This window comes from Rhinichthys klamathensis, unplaced genomic scaffold, assembly GCF_029890125.1.
Source record: "Rhinichthys klamathensis goyatoka isolate OS25496 unplaced genomic scaffold, OSU_Roscu_1.1 h1tg000021l_1, whole genome shotgun sequence".
NCBI classification, from domain to species: domain Eukaryota; kingdom Metazoa; phylum Chordata; class Actinopteri; order Cypriniformes; family Leuciscidae; genus Rhinichthys; species Rhinichthys klamathensis.
Window position 1 is genome coordinate 3045535 of NW_026606572.1, and position 23976 is coordinate 3069510.

The 23976-nt window shown below is 39.9% G+C and overlaps 1 protein-coding gene and 1 long non-coding RNA gene across 3 annotated transcripts in view; one reads left to right on the plus strand and one right to left on the minus strand.

Moving 5' to 3' along the window:
- Positions 1–23976, minus strand: part of thsd7ba (thrombospondin, type I, domain containing 7Ba) — a 281426-nt gene that overhangs the window by 256563 nt on the left and 887 nt on the right. The window lies entirely within an intron of this gene.
- On the plus strand, positions 4520–10354 carry LOC130076608 (uncharacterized). Its single transcript, XR_008805671.1, has 2 exons — positions 4520–4940; positions 9803–10354. It is a non-coding gene; the product is annotated as an uncharacterized LOC130076608 (long non-coding RNA).

A 23976-nucleotide genomic window follows, 5' to 3' on the forward strand; every position in this document is an offset into this window, starting at 1 on the left:
GCCTTAACCAACCAGGAGCAAATTCCAGGCACGAGGGAGCCACCGAAAGTGCTTGAATATCTCCAATTCTTTTTAGAGATGAGATAGCGAGAAAAAGGATAGTCTTAGAGTAAGAAACTTTTCCGAAACTTCCTCGATGGGCTCGAAAGGAGCAAGGGAGAGACCTTCTAAGATGATGGCCAGATCCCAAGCTGGTACCCTCGTGCGAACTGCAGGCCTCAGCCTCAAGGTGCCACGAAGGAAGCGAGACATAAGTGGGTGTTTCCCGAGGGAACCTCCATTTGAAGGGGTGTGGTAAGCAGCTAAGGCCGCCACATACACCTTCAGTGTGGAGTGGGATAACCCTGTGGAGAGACGGTCCTGCAGGAAATCCAGCACTGTACCAACCGGGCAGTTAACTGGGTCCTGCTGGCGCTCTCCACACCAAGAGGTGAAAAGTTTCCACCTCGCGCATATAACTTCCTCGTGGAGGGAGCTCTGGATCGGAGGATGGTCTCAACGACCTCAGCCGAGAGACCAGAATCTATGAGCTGGGCCCCCTCAGAGGCCAAGCCCACAGCCTCCATAGCTCTAGACGGGGGTGAAGGATCGACCCACTCGCCTGAGAGAGCAGATCTCTCCTGATCGGTATCTCTAGGGGAGAGCCGTCGAGGAGAGACACTAGGTCCGCAAACCATACCCGGGCCGACCAGAACGGGGCTATTAGCAGGAGACTGAGCCCGTCCCGGCGAACCCTCTCCAGAACTCCTGGGAGCAGAGCGATCGGGGAAAAAGCGTACAAGCGTGACCTCGGCCACGGATGTACCATCGCATCCAACCCCAGCGAGGCTGGATGGCTGCGAGAGAACCACAGCGGGCAGTGTGATGTTTCTCGAGAAGCAAATAGGTCTACCTCGGCAAGACCGAAATGTTTCCATAGGAGTTCCACCACCTCGGGGTGAAGACTCCATTCCCCGGGCCTCGGCCCCTGTCTTGACAGGATGTCTGCCCCCTGATTAAAATACCCCGGGAGATAAATAGCTCTCAGAGAAAGAATTTTCCCCTGGGACCATAGAAGGATCTGACGTGCCAGTTTGTAAAGCGGGCGAGAACGCAAACCCCCCTGATAGTTGATATAAGAAACCACCGATGTGTTGTCTGTCCGGACAAGAACATGGTGGCCCCTTAGGTCTGGGAGGAAGTGTTTCAGAGCCTGAAACACCGCCAACATCTCTAGGCAGTTTATGTGCCACAGACGATGATGGTCCTCCCACAGACCCTGAGCCGGGCGACCATCCATGATCGCCCCCCCAACCCGTGAGAGAAGCATCTGTCGTTAGCATAACGCGACGACAAGGAGCTCCTAACACAGGGCCTTGGGACAGAAACCAAGGATCTTTCCACATGATCAGGGCGTGATGACACCGTCGCGAACTCACGATCATGCGAAGCGGATTTCCCCTCGGGGAGAATCCCTTGGTCCTGAGCCACCACTGTAACAGTCTCATGTGCAAGAGGCCAAGAGGTATCACGTTGGACGCAGCTGCCATGAAACCTAACAGTCTCTGGAACTGTTTTACAGTGGATGACTGGCCTAGCTTGACCTGATCTACTGCAGCGAGAATCAAAGCAATACGAGCAGGTGACAATAGTGCCTGCATCGTCGTTGAATCCCACACTACACCTAGAAAAGTGGTTCTCTGTAATGGAGAAAGAACACTCTTTTTGGCGTTGAGCCTCAGCCCCAGTCACTTGATATGAGCAAGAACGACATCTCGGTGCCGAACCGCCTGTTGTTCCGATTGAGCTAGAATCAAGCAATCGTCTAAATAGTACAGAAAGCGGATGCCCTGTAACCTCAGCGGGGCTATAGCAGCATCCATACACTTCGTGAATGTTCGGGGTGACAGTGCTAGGCCGAACGGAAGAACCCGATATTGGTACGCTTCGCCCCCGAAAGCGAACCTCAGGAACTTCCTGTGTTGAGGGAGGATAGATACATGGAAGTAAACGTCCTTTAGATCTATCATGACAAACCAGTCCTCGGATCTGATTTGAACATCCCCTGTGACAGACACAGCGCCCTGTAACGTACTGGCAGGGAACAGCTGGCCTGGGCACTCCACAACCCTCCTCGGAGGGGGCGAGCGTCCCTCGGGAAATCGCTCGCAGAGTCTCTCTACGCCCTGTATAGGCAGGGTTAGTAGAACAGACCCCTGAGGGCATCGAGAAAGACAGGGCACCGTGTTTTTGTGCGGTGAACTCAGGTCTTTCACGATAGGGACCACCCTCAGAGTCCTGACGTTTAGCACGTCAGGATTTTTCTTTTTCCCGATGAAGTAGTATCCTAACTCCCTGCTGGGTGGGGGACCCATTCCGCCAGGAGCTCTACTAAGGGAACCAGCCTCTCGAGGCTGGCCTCTGGATGAACATCCCGAGTGACAGACACAGCGCCCTGTAACATACTGGCAGGAAACAGCTGGTCTGAACACTCCACAACCCTCCTTGGAGGGGGCGAGCGTCCCTCGGGAAATCGCTCGCCGAGTCTCTCTACGCCCTGTATAGGCAGGGTTAGTAGAACAGACCCCTGAGGGCATCGAGAAAGACAGGGCACCGTGTTTTTGTGCGGTGAACTCAAGTTTTTCCCGATGGGGACCACCCTCAGAGTCCTGACGTTCAGCCCGTCAGGACTTTTTCGACGCGGCCTTTCTGGCGACAATGACTGTCCTCAGATCAGTCCTGCCCCGAGAAGGCCACGCCGGAGAGCGCCCGCCTCGTCCCTCCAGTTTCTCTGCAGGAGGGCACGAGACTTGACACTCCGCTTCTGCTGTGCTCTTTTGGAAGACGAACTCGACGAAAAACTTTGCTCTGGTTGAACATTCTGCGTGACAGACACAGTGCCCTGTAACGGCGCACCAGCAGGGAACGACTGGTCTGAACACACTAGAACCCTCCTTAGAGGCGGCGAGCGTCCCTCGGGAAAGCACTCGCCAGACCCTTCTACGCCCTGTTTCGGCAGGGTTAGTAGGACGGGCCCCTGAGGGCGCCGGGAGAGACAGGGCACCCTTAAGGGAGGTGAACGCAAGTCTCTCTCGGCGGGGAACCCCCTCAGATTTTCCTTTGATCGGCCTGAAAAGCCTGCATAAAAGTCTTTTTATTTTTATTTTTATTTTTTTTCGTATGCAAACATGCAGCCGCCTGCCCAGCCACCGAGTAAGCCTTCCCCACCAGCACAGAGGTATATATATTTATTTATTTATTTATTTTTGGTGGAAGAGCCGGTGCTTTAAGTGAAGACGATGAAGCAGGAGAGAGATAGCTCGCGAGCGTCTCCTCCGCCTACAGTATCGTCACATAACCAGCAGATTTAGCACCAACAATGTTACCATAAGCATTGGACTGATTTGTGTAAATTCTGCTTGAAACCGGTCTAACCCAGGTCTTTGACACCTCAGTATGAAGATCTGGGAAGAACGGTAAGCACCGGCGAGAAGGTTGAAGTCGTGCAGACAGAAATCTATCATCTAGATTGCTTTTAATTCTAGAAACCTGTCTATCAGCTGGCCACTCGATACTGTTTTTTTTTTTTTTTCAGCTTTTCAACAGCCCGAGATAACACATCCATCAAACCTTCTTCATTTGCAGTATAATGTGATAAACTAGTTTTCTCTGATGCAAAACTTTCGACATCCAGCTCCTCAGAACTGGAAAATCTCAATTCAACATCATCATGTGCCTCCACCCGGGCAGAAGTAACCGCCGCAGCGCGTGCTTCCAGAGCCGGGTGAGAGGCACTAGATCTCGGCGGAGATAGCTGAGATAGGCCCGTCTCAACGTCGCCAGTGAGATCCATCTGCGAGCCCCAAGACAAGCGCCGCCGCTCTGCCTCAACAGAAGCGGGACCCGAGCCTTGGGGAGCTCGCAGCAAATCACTCTCCTCGAAGAGCGATCGCCGCGAGCGCAGAGTTCTCAAGGGAAAACACTCGCAATGCTGACAATCGACTCCCTCGAGAGCCGACTGGGCATTGCTGCACTTCCCAACACACTTCTTATACTGCTCGCTCATATTGGTTTTTTTATATAAAATATATATAGTGAAAACTCCTGACAAAACAGACAAACACAATCGACAGATTCAGACACACACAGAGCTGCTGAAGTAACTAAAAGCTGGCGTATTGTGTACTCAGGGGATATTTATAGCTTCCTGGTCGATGACGTCACTCGCCGTACGCTCATTCTCTCCATTGACTGATTTCATTCATGCTTCAGACGCGTCACGCTGAGGGCGTTCCCACTGCGATTACACGCAGCGGTAGTCCCTGAAGGGGAACTGTAAATTTCACCATTAAATAATCAATTGCATCCTGCTCTGAAACCTTATGATACTATGGAACACATTTTCCCCAGGTTTCACACACAAGGCTTAAGCCTAGTCCCAGACTAAAATGCATGTTTGAGCTATTTCAACTGAAAACAACTTGCACTGACATATCTTAAAATATGTCAGTACCATTGTTTTGTCTCAAGATGCACATTAGTTTTTTTAAAGGGACAATGTGTAGGAATTTCTCCCATCTAGCGGTGAAAATGTATTTTGCATTCAAACAAATTGTGCTCTCCAGCGCCTCGCTTTTTCAAATGCGCGTTGCATCTACGGTAGCCATTATGTAACAAAAAGCTATGACAGGATGTCTTCTAATAGCACTTCGTCGAGTGTTCCTTCGGGTGAACAGGTTTGTTATTTTAAAAAAACAGCAACTTGACACAACGAACAAAACGAATGTTACAGTATGAATTACTGACTGTGAAAAACATGAACTATTGTAATAAGTAGTTATGCCTTCTTTATTCGTTATATTTTCTGAAGTACGTGCATTGTTAGATATCATCAACTTTTAACTATAAATGTTCATCTGTCTATAAAATAAAGTACACAACCAAACAATGAAAAAAAGCTTGTAATTAACCCTCTGGGGTCTGAGGTGTTTTCGGGGTCCTTGAGATGTTTTGGCATGCTCTGACATTTGTGCTTTTTTCAGTTGCTTATAAACATATTAATGGCACAGGTGAAATTGCACTCTATATAGCACACACAGGGCTACCATAATATGTGAGCAACATGTATGTACATGTTTGTATTTTTGAGAGAATATTGTTTATGCGTGGTTATTGAAAAAACTAAAAAATAAAGTTTCTAATATAAAGCCACAAATAACATACTAAATATCTGTCCACAAGACTTTTGACTAGTGGATGTTGTCGCCTAGAGTATTTGCTTCAAATTGATCTGAAAATCATTCTGCCTAATCATTCACATAAAACAATAGATTGTTTTAAATTGTGAAAAACATTTTTTTGTTTGCAAAGGCAATATGCGGATGGGCGGAACGGCCCAACCCCCTCATGAATAATTAGGCAGTTCTCACCTGAGCAGACTGCATACTAATGAGCCTTTCATTCAGGGGTGTCACACAAGAAAGAATGCAAGGACAATATATATATAAATAAATAAATATTTATATACACACACACACACACACACACACACACACACACATATATATATATATATATATATGTATATATATACAAACAATCAAAATATAAATGAAAGCCAAAAGCACATTTTTAGTCACACCTTTTAGCCATCCACATACCATTTTTAGCCATCCACCGCGGTAAAAATAAACCAGTCGCATTTCAAAGTCGTACGCGAAATGACTGCCAGGTGGCGCAAAGGGACATTTAGCAAAACGTAAGTGGGGCTAATGTCTATTAACAGTAGCCTAAGGATGAAATACTACAAGTTATGGTAATTTCCAAATAAGCCTACAACAAATTGTTGGTCATACAGATAAGATATAATCTTTTAAAACTGTAAAAGGCTAAAGTAGGCCTACACTCACAGGCTAAAGACAAAACGTTTTCTCGCTCATGTGAGAACCAAACGTTTGGGTATTTCTCAGTAAGAAAATTCATAGCTGAGCGGTAGAACTTACGGTTCATCATCAAGATGACACAGGTTTAAATCCCGCACAAACATGGTCTGCTGTAAATTTTATATTTATTATTGCAGAGAGATTTGTCTAGCTCTAAAACTCTGTTACACCATACAGTTTTTTTTTTTTGCTTATATTTATAAAATACAATTATCATGCATTTCCATTTTACACTAAGGAACAAAATAGTATCCAACAGAACGACTTTGCATCTGTATAATAATAGGCTACCAATCGTAATTTCAAAAGCAGTTCTGTAAAAAAATAAATTATATATAGCCTATATATATATATATAGGCTATATATATATATATTTTTTTTTATTCCAGGCTCTCACGCCACACCCCCGATTTCTCACGCTGAAGTGTCAACCCGGTCGGTCAAATTCCTGAAAGATATAGTTTATCTATAGATCTACCTGTTGAGCCACTCGTGATCGACTAGTTATACCGCAAATTAGTTAAAATATCCCGTAATCTATCTAGAGCGAGCGTGCATGCGAGACAGATATTGTGCTCCAAACCGTGCGCGCGCATGGCAGAGAGGTCTGTTCCCTACAACCTAGAGTTTTTAAAAACATGGTTTTAAGTAAAGTGTGATTTGCCAGGGGGGACTGGGATTTCCTTCTGGTCTAAACATCCCTACTTCTGCTGAATTATTTTAATCCCCACACCCCTCCCTCCACAGCTAATCAATGCTATAGGCTACTTCACCAATATCAAATATATAAAATAGAGATATGCAACAGGCACGTTTAAACGACAAACAATAAAATCAAAACCAGCGTTTCAGTTGTTCATTAGTTCCAGTGGCCTGAATGCATGCACGGCTTTTCAAAATTTCACAAAGCGTCTTGAGATTATTTTGAATGAAATATTGAAGTTTATAATTAAGTGTTTTGGCACACCACGCCGAGTGGCCCTATGCATTTTTCTAAAGTCCGGTTTTATTCTGGCATGGTGAGTTAGTGTTCGACAAACGCGGCGGCGCGTTCATTTAGATTAATTTATTTATCTCATTATTACAGCTAAAATAACTTAATAGGCGACTCCGTAATTTTTTGGTCATACAGATAAGAGTAGAGTAGCTTACATCGTTCAAAACTGTAAACTTGTATTCATATTAGGCTAACGACAAAAACAGTATATCTGTCCTCTCTGTCTCCGGGAACTGCGCGTCACAAAAATGAACCGAAAGCCACTTCAGCTCAGTCACGATAAGAAATCGGCTATGTCTAAAGAATTTAAATGTCTAAATATTTAGGCTAATAAATGTTATCTGATTATGTAGGCTAATCCATATGAAAACGAGAGGTACAGAGGATCTACTCAAACATGTAATGTAAGCGCTTCCCAATGAGAAAATGACAAGACAAGGGTGAAAATCTCGCTCTAATTAAATGTAGGCTAAATCGCCCTGAATTAAAATGTAAAAACAGATCAAATAATGTATTTGTCGAAATGTTGCGATATTGTTTCATTTAAGTTCATAATTATTCTATAAATGTTATTTAATTTAGCAGCATTACCACGAAGCACCGTGTTTCGATATTTATTTGAATAATACAAAATAAAATAAAAACTTAATTCACAAATTGAATGCCTGGTTGTAAGGATCCAAAGATCCCTGTAGACTTTAATATTGAGTTGAACATTTTGTTCATGACAACAAATTAACAAGCGTTTTTTCAGATTATATTTAGTTTTGCTTGGAAAAAGCTGCCCCAAACCAGTTTTATTTCATCAATTATTGAAATAATGAAATATTTAGTAATAAACTTTTATGACAGAAATATCACTAGGCTACATGTAACTTAAATCATTTAATTCTTTCAACACTGTCTAGAATAGCGATTTAAGTGTGAATTGCGACTTCTCTTTGTGTTAAGTCAGCCTCAGACTCTGATAGCCTGTGGGGGGTTGGAGGGACATTTGCTGGACAAAGGTGTTAATGTTCCTCTTTCATATGGAGAGTGTCGGATAGCCAAAATTATTGTAAGGATAAATCTGTGTCCAAATGTAGGCCCCATATCTTATTAAATTATAAATATTGTAGTTTATTTATTGTAGCCTATTTTAAGTTTTTTTTCACACAAAATTTCAATTGAAGTTATTGTAAGGTGAATTCAACAAGGCATGCTGTGTCTTTGAAGCAACAATTAAAGGCTAAATAATTTTTTCGTGATTTGTATGGCTGACACGCAGCGACATATACAGTATTATCAGCTGTATGATGTGTTTTTACCCTGAAATGTTTAATTTCGAGAGAGACCCGGCGCGCGCAGCGAGGGAGACTAAATAAACTTGTTAAAAAGAGATCCAGCTCGAGAGAGGCAAAGAAAAACGCATGTTTTTAATTTAATTATGTTTCTTTGGACAATTTTCGTTTTGTACGGTTTTAATTGTTTAATTTAGCTGTAATTTCTTTGGCAATACAAATTTAAAATGTCGCAAGAATAAGATTAGCCTAGTGTTTCTTATTTTGCATCGCAAAAGAAATAAACTCTAAACCCGATGCAACCCATGTTTTAAATTAAAAAAACTGTCCCGACACTTTATTTAAACCTTGAAATGTCCGAAATTGGTTTCAAACTTAAGTAATTTTAGTGTTCTTTTACATTACACAATAATTTAGCAGACTAAAGACGAGCTTCTTCATTTTCATTTTCTGATGCAATCGGCTGACAATCTTCCTTCATCAGTTTTTGTCGTTTGTGCAGCGGCTGCGGTTCCACAGGAATGTAGCAAATTTATGTTGTAATGATAATCAAACAAAACTCTTGACTTTAAATAAGTAAACAGTTATAAACAGTTACCTATTTAAGCATGAAGGTGGTAAAATATAGACGCTGTAGGACAACATCGGTTAACAACATGTAGGCCTATGCTACATTGAGATTCGATCTCGGGTCGTTTGAAGCTCCTCGAAGCTCGTGTTGCTGCGTTGATCACTGAGCTACCTTCTGTACGCTGTTAAAGCTGTAAAGCCTCATTGATGTAGCCTAAATGTTTTTATTGGAATGTTTTATGTTGAAATGTTTTCATTATTTATTCAATTACATTTCAGTAGCCTAATTTCAGTATTGTGATTATGAATTATTTTAACTACATTTCACTTGTTGAATTCATCTGCTACCAGCTTTCAATCGCTCTGAATCAGCCAGCAGATCTGCGGCAGCAGATTACGCATTAGAGAGAATAAACCGGAATAAACGAACACTTTTCAGAGTCTATGATTGTAGCGCCTCTTAGCGGTAAAAGGCAGCAAATACACCACACATTTTACCGCCGCGGTGGAACGGCTGATGTGGGCATTGTCATGGCTTGCCTCGACATTTGCGTTTGAATAGCGCGCGTCCTCCGTGGGCGTGTCAGATTAACGCGTAATGAAGTGTAATGAGCTGGGAAAAAAAATACTGACAGCACTCTCTTTTCATACAGATTGCATAAACTAAGAATATTTGTTTTTTATATAAATCACTTCATTTAAAAGAAGAGAATTCAAGCTTCATAATGAAAAATCTCTCGTGCCTGTGTGACAAGTAATCGCGGAGTTACAGTTAATCTTAGGACGCGTTTCAGAATGGACTTCACTGACAGAGAGAACGCAGAACTCGCATCATGTTTGTTTTTCTTTATTTGGTGAAAAGCACAACACTTTGTTTTTATTGTGAGTATCCACAAAAAAATAGAAACTTAACAGGAACTAATGATGTATAACACTTAAATGTAAGATCAAAATCAACCGAGTATTTTGAGTCTCTTTTGCACTGATAAGAAAAAAAGCGAGCAGATCACGCCGGCGTGATTGCCGACCCCAGAGGGTTAAGACTGTAACATTGACTTACCTGTCGAGAAGAAAGCAGGACTTCAGCGTCTCTTTTGAAATCTTTCTCCTGCAATAGCTCTATCCACCTGGAAAAAGCTATCCCGACATTAACTTGTGTTTTTTGTAATCTCCAGTCACGTTTCCTTTTACGATCTATTTTGGACTTTTCTGGCGACGAGGATTTGCAATGCAGCCTTTTAAACTTGCCGGGGCAGTGACAAGCGCCTCTCACTGCTCTGCTCCTCCGTTTCTGCTGCTTTCAGTTACGTCACGCTGGCTCTGAATGAAAACGCGTTGTGGAAACGCGTTGGCCTAGTACTTTTTGTCCCTCTCTGCTATTATAGTTTTTCAAGATGGCGGAACTACATGGAAGCCTCCGTGGACCTACCCGTCCCATGTATATAAAGATAATAAATTCTTCGTTTACGAGGATAAGTCAGATAATTGGCAGAGGTATTTGTACACCATTGAGGACATATTTATGAATAAAAATATTGATTTTAAATAATAAAATACATAAAAAAGTACACATTGTCCCTTTAAATAGTAAGGCACATTTATAAAAGCTACTTATGTCCTAATTGAACTAAGGCCTAATCCTAGCCCTGTCTGTGAAACCAGGCCTTCATACAGTATAACCTTATCTGTTACTTTTAATAAATGCATATGCCTGTGTAGTAATTTGAGTATTCCTATAAAATGGTATACCGCACTTTCAAAGATAGAATCTGATCAAGCTCAGACACTTAATCTTGATCATTTACAAAATGGCAAGAAAATGAACAGGATGGAAATAAAGATCTAAAGTTATATTCTCATACACATTTCTGTAATTTTATCAAACAGAATAAAAAAAGGCCTTAAAGAATTAGTTCACCTCAAAAGGAAAATGTCCTGATAATTTACTCACCCCAATGCCATCCAAGATGTTCATGTCTTTCTTTCTTCAGTGGAATTTTTTTTTTTTTTTTGAGGAAAACATTTCAGGATTTTTCTCCACACAATGGACTTCAATTGCAACCAACATGTTGAAGTCCAAATCAATGCAGTTTCAAAGGGCTATGAAGTGCTTCAAATGGCTCTGCACGTTCCCAGCTGAGGAATAGAGTCTTATCTAGCGAAACGATCGGTCATTTAAAAATAAAAATAAAAATAAACATTTATATACTTTTTAACCACAATTGTTCAGAGCCGTTTGAAGCACTTCATAGCCCTTTGAAACTGCATTGATTTGGACTTCAACATGTTGGTTGCAATTGAAGTCCATTGTGTGGAGAAAAATCCTGAAATGTTTTCCTCAAAAAACTGAATCTCTTTTCCACTGAAGAAAGAAAGACATGAACATCTTGGATGGCATTTGGGTGAGTAAATTATCAGGAAATTTTCATTTTGAGGTGAACTAATCCTTTAACTATAAGAAAATTAATAGACTTCGGATTTGCAGGCAGCTTGTTTTATTCCCTTCTGTATTAAAAAAACAACATACAAAATTACACATTAAATTGCAGTCTCAGCAATGAAGCCAAGGTTAGATGGCCATTATTCACTCAGAAAACTAAATTCTCTATTCCCACCTAATCGTAGCATGTAGAGAGGAACCCGTGAACAGCTGGTGACCGCAGAGCCATTTCATACAGAAATAGTTTGTAATGCATCTCCCCACGCTTGCAGTAAAAACGCATCCCGCCACTCCAAAGAGAAAACAATCAATATAACATAGCAAGCTATTGACCTGTGCATTGTTCACCAAAACTGCAAAAGATGCAATTTTCTCAGAAATGGAGGTGGCTTGTCAACACCTTTACATCTTGTCCAGCAGCTTCTAAAGCTCCCTCATAAACAAAAAATCAGGCAGATGCCGAGGGAACCGTGGAAACATTTTAGCAGTGGAAACATTTTCTAGCAATGGATCTTGCTTTCACAATATTGTGAAGAAGCTGCCTTTGATCTCTAGAACTAATGCCGAGGGCTTTACACTCGCGGAAGCCGACTTTGCTCTGTTCTGTAGCTACCGATATTTTGCTATCCCAGTCTGTTGCTATTTATATAGAGCAACACTGCCAGCTAAAACAGTATTCCCAGATGGCCCTATGATAGCCTCTCACTTTCTGCACTATCCCTATAAGTATAAATTAGGGATGCATAGTTCAATGTGTAGTTGCTAATGGCCATACCGCCACACTTTTTTTTCCCCCTACACCCCAAAGACTTTGGAAATGACACAAGCTCCCCGATTTCTTGGCAAAAGGAAACGAGTGCGAAGGCAGCGATAGTCATTATTTCATCGTTTGTAGGCAGGCTATGTGTTAATTAGATGCAAGGCACTGCAAATGTTAAGGAGGATGTTAAGAGCCATCACCGGGCACAAGCATCCTGAAGTAATGATCCACCAGGGGAGAATTTCCAGGGCAATGTGGGAAAAACTGTATTTTAAATAGGCCCACAGCAAGTGCGAGTGCCAACTTTAGAGAGCGCACAAGAGGGGATCGGTCTGAAAATACCCAGGTTTTGGAGGGCAGGCCGCCTAATGCTATCACCATAAACAAATGCTGCTCGCAGCGGTTGGGCCGTGTACCTCTGGAGAAGTAGCTGCACATCTGCCAGACTCCAAAAATTGCAAGTCATTTTCTCATTGCGCAGATATAACTCGAGGTCCCTCAGTGGACGGGCCACTATCTGATTTGACAAGAGCTACAAAGCTGTCCACCAAACTGAGAGAACTATCTTAAACGTACTGTGGTTTGAATCAAATGCGAACAGAGCCTCTATTTGTGTATGTAGGTGAAGATATGAATGGTGGAGTGATGAGATTCAGTGAGAATAAAGATAGTTGTCATGCATGATGTGTCTGAGGTTTTTGGTCAGCACAGCACCCAAAGGATTCAGTCTGCTCTATGAAAAGTCACATTGGGCACAAAAGAGCCCTCTTATTCCCATAAGTCTTATCTCTTTAAGTTCTTAAACCGAATGGTTGTCTGTCATTTCTGCACTGAGGGTAGAGAGATGAAGATGCAAAGGAGGACGCAAACCCCTCCAAACATGACAGGGATTAGGAACTTCAGAGGAATGGGGCTAATGGAGGGACGAGGATGGAGACAAAGAATAGAGCAGTAATTGTGTGTCTGTGTGCGTATGTCAAGTTTTGACTGCTTCACCATAAACAGTACAGTGCAACCGGAAATCAGCTCCAAAAATGACTTAACCATATTAAATAATGTCTTGGTAAAAATGCAAAAAAGGTTTCTCACATTTTGTTTTAGGACAGAGAAAATATCATTAGCGCAACATTAAAAAAATGATAGTCAATGACAAAGCACCAACATGAAAGAAAAACAAGCATGTGTGCGTACAGGGATAGCGGAGGAAAATCATGTAGTAACGGTCGCATTTACAAGACAGTGCTGGTGAAAAACCTCTTGGAGTGCGTCAATTAAAGAATCGTGTCAGAAGAAAATAGTATTGATCATAATAGGTTGTAACTGTGAATGCTGACTACCAATTTATTCTGCACATATTTTGTGTAGTGTTGAAGAAAAGCAGTAATCTTGCCAGGAAACACTAATCATTTAGCTGGCAGGCTTGTCCAACCAAACTACATTTTGCATGTTTTTTAGATGCAGCAGAAAATAACATACATGCAGAGAATCAAATATACACCTAATGCACATAGTTACACTAATTCCATTAGCTGCTGTGAGAAAGCCAGAAAGAGAAAGAGATATGAAATTGCCCAGCATAATTGTAGTCAGACCAAAATCATTGAACGTACATAGTGTGATTGCATGGGAAAATAAAAGCTGGTTGTTGATAATGGTAATACATGTATCTCTATGTGGGTGTTCTTCTGTTTACACATAATTATGGAGTGCCAAAACTGGCAGTTAATAATAAGGGTAATTAACAGATGCTAAGATATATAGCAGGCAGACAGACATTAAAAAGACTAACTGCTTTAGCTATTGCCTGAATACAAAGATTTTCCTTCTCTGGTACCCTAACACAGTTTCCTAGCTGTATCCACACAGAGGATGCATTTAAGTCCAGTTTTTTTATGCCCTTCCCTTGCTAACTTTCCTCCGTCTCGTTCACTCGGATGTGAAGTGCCCACTACTGGCAGAACCCTTGCAATGTGTTCAAATGGAATGCCCTAAGCCCTAGATCCCTTGGAATCTGCAATAGAGCTGATTTATTATTTTTCCTTATGAATTTGTTTTACACACCATTCTATAGGCCTGTATGTATGCTTGGGCTGTTAGAAAATTAAATATAAACAAATATTAATTATAAATATATTAATATATTTATATTAAATAGTAAATATTAAAAACACAAACAAAAATTATAATACAAGAAACTATAACCGTTAAAAATCAGTCTGCTTAAGTATTAAATGCAGTTAAATGTCCAACTAATTACAATATCATACACGAGTTGTTTGGGGTGGGGTAAATTAAGAGCGATCTGCTGTGACATCACAATCATGGTGCATTGTGGTCCATGGATCTGCTTGAAGTGTATGTTGAGTAGACTCGCTCCCTCTTTTAAAATCGAGGGGTCGAGGGTCTGTCCAAAATAAACTTCCCTTTTCAATTTGACAAAGTTGAACGCACTTCAAAATGGCGGAGGGAAGTTTGCGAGTACATGTCTAAAAATGGAGTTAAAGATCAGCCAGACACATCAGTAAAGCCTGCTTCAATGACACCAAACTTTAATTGTTTCTTGAGCACCAAATCAGCATTTTAGAATCATTTCTGAAGGATTATGTGACACTAAAGACTGTGGCTGTTGAAAATCCAGCTTTGCTTTCACAGGAACAAATTACATTTTAAACTAGGCTATATTCAAATAAAAAACAGTTATTTAAAATTGTATTCATATTACACAATATTATTGTTTTACTGCATTTTTGATAAAAAAAATGTCATAATCAAACGAATCTTCAATAATCCAAAAATGATTCCAATAGGACCTTAAGATATCAATTCCAATTAATGTAACTTGTCAAATTGGCCAAAATCCTCAATCTATTTGACTTGCTACAATAATATGTAGTAGCATGTCACCTTAAAATAAAGTGTTACCCTGATTTGTGTTCTGAACATTATAGAAGATAATACACTGTGCCTCAGAATGAATTTGTTTCCAAAAACAAAAAGTATCACTGGTACAAAAAAAGACAATTTAGCCTCCAGAAATCTCATGCAATAGCATTTGCCGGATCTGGGCAGACATATACTTGCAATACTGACAAGCTTTAAGATGTTTTCATCCTGCTTCCAAAGCATTTTGACACTAACATTACGTGCGGCACCCAATAAGATCAAGAGCTCAGGGATGAAAAGCAATTAGACAATAAATGAGAATGTGGTAGAATGCAGCCGCTCTAAATGATTATTCTCTGAGCATCAGGGAGCTCCGTTGAGTGTCTATGATCCTGAACTAATAGAGGTTATGGACACACAGGGCTTTACGCAGTTTCCAGTGCATAAAGGTGACTTTTCCCTAGTGGCTTCTTGACTGCTGAATTCAGTGTCAGTGGATGGATTGTAGGGCCTTTGGCTTAGGCCAGGACATTCCTGAACCAATAAGAATCAATAAGCAACTTACTTCACAAGGTCCCGCAAGATCACGTCTCCACACGCCTTGCCATTAGCATGCCGACGTCTAGTGAAGGTAGTGGGGGAGTGATGCAATTGAAATGTGTGGAGCAGACTGCAGATCTAGTCATGCAGCTCTGCTCTCCGGGGTAATTGCTACCAAGACACCTAGCAAAGAGATCCACACACAAATACAAGCACACACTACTGTTCTGTTCCAAAGTCTAGTGAGCCACCAAGGTACTGTCTACATAGACAGCTACCTACTAAGGCAGCATTTTAACGATCATGGAACCTAATAAGTGACCAATTTGGACACTCTACATGGGCAGAAACACTAATAACAACTCTCAATTGATATCATGAAGACTGCTAAGCTAACACTGCTAACTATATTTTAATACAGGAGCTTGGGGGTCAGCAGAAAGATTAGGAAAGTAGAAAAATATCTAAATGTTTTTTTTAGGGTCCGAGCCATAGCCGTGTGGGCAAGTGCTCCGACATGTGGTGCAGTTGCACTTTGGGCAGCCTGAGTTCGGGTCCCGGCTAGAGGTCCGATCCTGGTCCAATTCCCCTCTCTCCTCTCGTCTAAATAAAGGCGAAGTATATTATATAGATATATACACATGTAAAAAAAAAAAAGGCTTTACAAATAAACCTGAATTGAAAACGAACTCTGATATTACTCTGATGGTGGGGAGAAAAAAAGATACTTTGATACTTTGGCTTTCTCACAAAGTATAAATTGGGTCTTTATATTTTTGTATGAAAAAAAAACCTCTGCTACAAACAGTGTAAAAAAAATGTTCTCCATACAATCAATTAGAGAATTTTTTTTTAGAGATTTTTTGTATTAAATCAAATATCCCCATTTATAATAATCAGCAACTTTTCTCACCTTGTCCATTTATTTTTTCACTTAGCTCAGCACAATGCGTTCTGGGGCTCCTTTTATGACTTATGTAATGCTGCCGTACAGTTTGGCCAAAAAGAGATATCTTAGACACTCTAAAAAGGTAGGCAAGACTTTTATTATTCCTTAAAATGCTGCCTCCATAGGCTGCTTACTAGGTTTTAGAACTGAAGCATCATGCATAAGGCAAGGCAAGTTTATTTATATATAGCGCATTTCATACACTATGGTAATTCAAAGTGCTTTACACAGAAAGGAATTAAAATAATCACAAAATAAAAGCAAGGAAAATTAAAACAGTTATAAAAGTAATTAAAAGAGATATAAAAATGATAAAAGGAATTAAAAGAGTAAAAAGATGATAAACACAAAGGCTGTGTACACTACACACACACAATGCCTAAGGCTGTGTCACAAATCCATCATTTAAAAGAGGTTGACCTTCATTTTATGTCTCTGGGACTCCCCTGATCTGTTGGTCAGAGGGCATGATGGGAACTGGGGAACTCTGGCCACCATGACTGCAATCTTAATGTTACTATAGGCAGCACATCTCAGCCAAGATTGACACACACCTACAGTACAGCTAGAGCGAAACCACCCCACGCCTCCAGATCCCTCTGCTATTAATTATCCAGGGCTGGCGACAGTGTGCCACTGGCCGGCCGACCGCACGCTGGACAAACATGATCTATATATCGGGAAAAAGTGACACCACCAAAATAATTCAAATGCAACCTCGTGTGTTAACTGTAAAGAGCCAGAGATTGCACTGTCCTGCTTAATTTGAGCAGGAAATTGTGTTTGATAAACTAATAGTGTAGGGAATTGTTGATGCATTAAAAAGGACCAGTATTCAATATAACAGTTAGTTCCAGTCCTTGAATTTGATTGGTAGAGCAGCATTCCAAAAGTGCTGATACACACAGTCCAACAGCACTGGGACTTTTCGCTGTTCTTGACAGACTTTATAACTAATAAATGCTGATATTAAAAGTATACTAGTTTACTATAGTAGTTCATCTAAAATAAAATAAGTGAAATCAATGAATAAATTGTTTTACATGCTTAAAGTGAATTCAGGCATAACAACATACCGTATTAAAAACTGCAGAGTATTAATTACTAATGATCACATTTAACCATGTTGTTGAATTATTCGTGTTTTTAAAGATTAACTTCAAGTGAGTGTTAGATGACAGCAAACAATCTAAAATGTAAAAATGCGAAACATGAAGATAAACAATGAATTTTCCAATATTGTCTGATAATGAACTAAGTAACTAAATATATAATAACTAGCCAACTAAATTGAGATAAAAAATTATAATTTGAAATGCTTCAAGTGAATTTAGGCACCACAACATGCACAGTATGAAAAATGTATATTCATTTTGAGATTTGCTAAAGATTGCTTTTAACAGTGTTGTTAAATTATTAGTGCTTTTAAAGATCAACTTAGTGTGTATTAGATGACGGCAAAGGCCACAATATCGCCCAATACAAATAATTTAAAATTCATTCATTAATTCATTAATATAGAAAATCAGTCATTTGAAATGCTACAAGTGAATTTAAGTGCCACATTATGTATAATAATGTATAGTATTAAAAATGTGGGGTTACATTCAACAGTGTTATTAAATTAAAGAATAAACATGATTTTAAAATTTTACTTTAAGTACATAATCTAAATTAGAGGGCTGCATTGGGATTGAGTCCCGCCGGGTCCCGTGGGACCCAACGCAAATTTCGCGGGAGCGGGCGGTTTGAACTTTGCTGCGGGCGGGAATGGGCGGCAAAAAAAAAAAACGCGCGGTAGCCTAAGCGTTTTAGATGTCCCCGATAGCCTAGCCAGGCTACTATTCATCTTCCTGATCAGTGCGTCAGAATACATGCAGGCCAGGGCAACGAAACAAACAACCCCATGAATCTCTTTAATAATAGCAATACAAATACGTGTTTTTTCCTGCGGGACGGGAGAAGACACAAAATCAATGCATCTCTATTATTGTGCGGGAATAAATTCTAAGAGTTTTGCGGGTGCGGGCGGGAGTGGACATACATATTGCGGGAGTGGGCGGGAGTGTAACACATACGTTGCGGGAGCGGGCGGTAATGGTCAGAAATTCGGCGGGCGCGGGCGGGATGAAGAAAACAGTCCCGCGCAGAGAGAGATAGATAGATAGAGAGATAGATAGATAGATAGATAGAGAGATAGATAGATAGAGAGATAGATAGAGAGATAGATAGATAGATAGATAGAGAGATAGAGAGATAGAGAGATAGAGAGATAGAGAGAGAGATAGAGAGATAGATAGATAGATAGATAGATAGATAGATAGATAGATAGATAGATAGATAGATAGATAGATAGATAGATAGATAGATAGATAGATAGATAGATAGATAGATAGATAGATAGATAGATAGATAGATAGATAGATAGATATCAGCAGATAACCAATTTGGTACTGACATATCATGCATCCCAAGTATCTATCAAAAACACTCAAGTATTATGGCCATGAGTTCTGCACAAGCAAATACCATTCAGATTTTCTTCATAAAAACCTTCAGGCTTCAGAGAAATTATCCCATCTCACAGATTTATGAGACAGCTGGGGGTAATACATCTTCACATCAGTAGGTTTCATTTAAAATGATAAAGCAATCTGTACCTTGTACACACACTACAGAGGCAGCAGCACGTGTATAGGAGGCCATTAAAATGCACAGGAATCAGGCTGGTCAGTTCAGCTGTCATTGACAAATAGCTCTCCACATGCCTATTCCTTTCTTTTGTGTCGGCTAAAGCATCCATGCACAGATCCATTACAGAGAGATCTGAATATGTACGTACGAAGCCTTTTCCTTTCATCATCGTAGGGTAACAAGCAAAGCTATGATTCACAGACACACACGCGCACGCACGCGCGCACTCACACAAACACAGGAGATTAAAAAAAGACCTTATGAGCAGCCTTTTTATTTTGGATAGAAAAAAAGCAAGTCTTTCAGTTCAAAGAGACATTCAAATGTCCTCTACTGGTCAACAACATCCTTCAGAAAAACAATTAATCACCATATGTATTTCGGTTGCTCTGTTTCAGTTACTAATGCTACTTCAGGCCTCTTTAAAACAGTATTTGAGATTCAGACGCCATAAACAAGCTCACAGATGACACAGTGCACTCAAACTTCATCAAGAAACAGTGGGGAAAAAGGGAAAATGTCATTTCCTGGTTTCTGATTATGTGTACTTACACTTCAACATGCTCCGATTGTAAAGGTCATCAGAAGTTTGGGAGAAGAAATACTCAAGCTGAGAGTATGCAACGTAATCACCATAATTTTCATAATATTGCACTTTTTTCCAAGGGCGGTTTCAGGACGAACTTCAGAAAGACGCTGACGGACTTGAAAGATGTACAGTCCTGCTAAAGAATATATTCACAGATAATGGCTGATGTTCTTTCTAAGTTTCTCTCTTGTCTTGTCCTCAGCTGGGTGCTGTGATTTTCAGATGAAGAACGTTTAGGAGAAGCAAATAAGGAAGGAGAGCACGATCAGATGACTGATAGAGTGAACAGTTCAATCGATAAACACTGGAGAAGGTGCGCAACACTGTTTGCACAGAAGCCAGATGGAGAAAGCTGTTGAAACCTCATACGGGCTGAAATCATGTTCCGGGCCACCAGGGACACATTGTTTTTATCTGCGAGGGCGGGGGGTGGACTCTGGTTTTCCTGGCATTCCTCGCCCATTACCGACTCACAGAGGAACTCGTCTGCCAAGACCTTAAATGCTCCAATACATCTCAGCGATATGCGTGCAGAGATGTGTTCAGCATTTAATTCGAGTATTAATCAATTGCTTTCATCAACAGACGAATGAGACTTTGGGTGTCATGAACAACAACAACAACAAATGGTTTCCACGTGAGGTGTATTTCAGTGAAATTACAGCATGCTTTTGTATTAAGACAGAGCGCTTAATCGAACACTGTCTTGTTTCATTGTTTCATGCTTTGTTGTAACTTCAGTAACAACTCTGTATGTGCTTCAGCAAAAGGTGGAAAGAAACCAACTTGAACTTGAAGTTTTACCTTTACCAGAAGGATTAATAATCAATTAACAGACAAAGACAGAAGAAACAGACGATTTTACTTGAAAATTATATTGCTCAGATGTTTCTCCTACATTACCTTAGGGGGGGAAACATAAATGAGCAAATTTTGACATACAGGTAAGAGTGTAGAGCCATACAAATAATGTGAACAGAATAACAGATAGTTTGGTCTCAGGAAAATCTGATGAGATTTGGTGTCGTTTGTATCATATCAAATGGTTCAAAAAGTGAAACTGAAGCAGAATGTATTAGAAAACATGAATAAAAACCCTTTCAAATGATCCAGAGTAAAAGCCTTATTTTTAAATGATGGTAGCTAACTGTTAATAACATTATTTTTTTCTCAAAATATTTTATGAAACCAAACAAAAAAGATCTATTCACAGTGAACTTAAAGAAATGCATAATTTTTCTATTTGAATACGTTTCCTGTGATGGCAAAGCTGAATTTTCAGCATCATTACTCCAGTCTTCTTCGGTGTCAAATGATCCTTCAGAAATTACTCTAATATGCTGATTTGCTGTTCAAGAAACATTTCATTATAGATGTAGAAAAGTGTGTGAAAAGAAAACAGAAAACATGTTTTGTGGAAACTGTAAAACAGTTTTTTTCAGGTTTCTTTGAATAGAAATCTGAATTTAATATATTGAGACATTATAAAAGCAACATTATAAATGTCTTTGTCACTTTTGATCAGATTAGTGCATCCTTGCTGAAGAAGTATTAATTATTTAACAAAAAACATACTCTCATTTTAAAAAGGAACATTACTATTTACTGAACATTATTTCATTCTAACTGGTTATTATTTTAAAAAGAAGGTTGGGAAACACTTGCAAAAATACTGTTTCTACACTCTAAAAAAGATGGTTCTTTAAAGGTTCTTTACACATAGTAACAGTTCTATTTAGTACCGTATCGTCCTGAAGAACCCTTTATATGCTGAAATGGTTCTTTGTGTTGGAGATTAGGGTTCTTTATTCCCGCCTTTTTGTTTTTCAAATCTGTAACTGTCAAAGCCTCCTCATTACTGATTTTCTGGAGCTCAGCTGTACAACCACAGTTACTACACAGACTGTCAACATACTCTCAACAGGTACATTTCTTTTCTTGATTTTTTTCTTAAAATGTATATAAATTATAACTTAAAAATTGTAACAATCATGTTTTTTTCTCTCTTTTTAGTTTAACAGAACATGTAAGTGCGAGCAGCTCTGTTCAGTTGAGTATACTCATCTTCTCTTCTCCACAAAGTAAGTAACAGAGATATGGAATTTATTATCCATATTGTTTGATTTTTTTACTTAATTAATAATTATTACTTTATGCCTAAACATACACAGTCACAAAAAATATTAAAGCTATACCATGACTTTATATCACTTTTTCCTTTTAACATGGTAAAGGGCTCATTCTGTCCATTTTTGCTAATTTTGGCCTTCATGAACATAATTGTTTTTACATAATCAAATGGAAGAGACACAATGTACTCTAAATTGTGTATTTCAGATGCTGTCACATATCATAACCTCATCATCTGCAGAGAGATACTGCCACTCAGAATACACACATGAAGGACGTAAAGACATCACAGAGGATTGTGAAAATATTTCACTGAAACGTGGTCTTTATTACATCTACATCGTGTTCAATGTCAATTGTTATTTATTAATGTATTCAGGTAACCTCTGTTGTTAGAGCACTGTAATTATTGCTACAATCTGCCATGTCAATAAAAAAATAAAAGTAGCCTACCTAATTGACACAACATGCTGTTTTGTTTTAATGTAAAACCTAAATAGAGGCAACACGATATAAGACCAGGCAGATAGACGGCTAAAAAAACAATATTCATAAATAATTTATAAAAAATAATAGTAATATTAATAATAGGAAGATACTAATATACCAATATTAATGAAAATAAATACCGTTGAAAAGGTTATTTATAACACCATTAAGGTTCTATATAGCACTTTCAAAGCATGGTCCTTTATGGAACCTTATAAAAAAGGGATCTATTTAGCACCAAAAATGGTTCTCTTATTGTTTACAAGCCGAAGAACCCTAATTTGGTACTGTTTAGAACCAACTCAGAATGAACCAATGTTTCTAAACCCTGGTTTGCATTGAAATCTCTGTCTTGTGGCAGACTTTGGTAATTTGGTGAAATTGAACAAAGCAGTAACATGTCAAAATCTGAACCTCTAGAAGAGAAAACCATGAGATTACAGGGTCTAGAGAAACTTCAGCAAAAGTCTTGATCTTGATTATTCTTTATTCCTACAGACTCTGATCTACACTCTACACTGAAAACAAGTTAAATGACCTAATGTGACTAAACTAGACCGTTTCCAGTGTAATCACTGAAGCGATCTATGCCGCAAATCACACTCTTCCACTATAGACAGCTTTGTTGACTATAAGGGAAGCGCTCTAGTTTTATACTGATGCTGGCTCTCTGCGTTAACGGGATGTTAGAGTGATTCACAGCCAGTCTCTGTGCCTCAGCACAGTTAAGCCCTGAGCTCTCCATCTTATTTATATGAATGATTCAAGTCTACGAATATGCATCAGACCACACCTGCCATTACTCTGCCTGATTCTCACACCTGAGACACCTCCAGAAACGACTGCAAATACGAGTAAACAGCAATGAATACAAGCAGTGAGATACACCGTTTCTCATTTTCAGCTTTAATTCACAGGTCCGATCAGACGGAAAACAAACGGCACGAATGGATGTATATCCACTAACTCTGAGAGACAGGAGAGCTCAGCTGTGCTTGGTTAATCACAGTTAGAGATGGCTGCAGGAGGGGAGGTGCGTCTAGGTCTTGGTTGGCTGAAAGTCTTGCAGATAGAGATGATCAAACGTCTGTTGGTTGATGCTGATCAAGGCGAAATGCTGCCGCAGAACGGAGCTCTTTCTCCACATGCCATCACGTGTATAATTGAAATAGAAGACACACGGACATTACTTATGGAGTGTGCAGACCAAATGGTGCTATTTTCAGTGGCGAGTTGAATTTATTTATTCATCAGAGAAAGAGACCGTGTGAAAAAGATGACTAAAGGATCGACTTCAGCGCCTGTTTGTTGTCAGAGTGGCACATTTGCATCAAACTTGCAGTTATTCTGCCACAAAACTAATTTGCATGTGAAAAAAAACTCCAAAAGTTTGCAGCATCTTCAATATTTTAAAGAGCAGAACTCCCATTATATCTCAACACAAACAGGACATGTGGGCTGTACGCAACTCTATATGCTGCCATTTCCATGTGTCGACTTGACTAAATAACACAAAGCAAATTCCCGTCTGATATTTTGATATAGAACTTTCAAATATTGTAGTCTGGAGAAAATGGGGCAAAAGCAATGCAGGTAACGGATTGCAAGGCTTTCATCTGAATTCCTACATGAAGTACGAATAATACTTTATCATCCTCTTCTCAAGTAGGGCAGGTAAGTGTCAGTGAGTCAAGGAAGTTCAAAGACATACTTCAACATCTAACTCTTGGGAC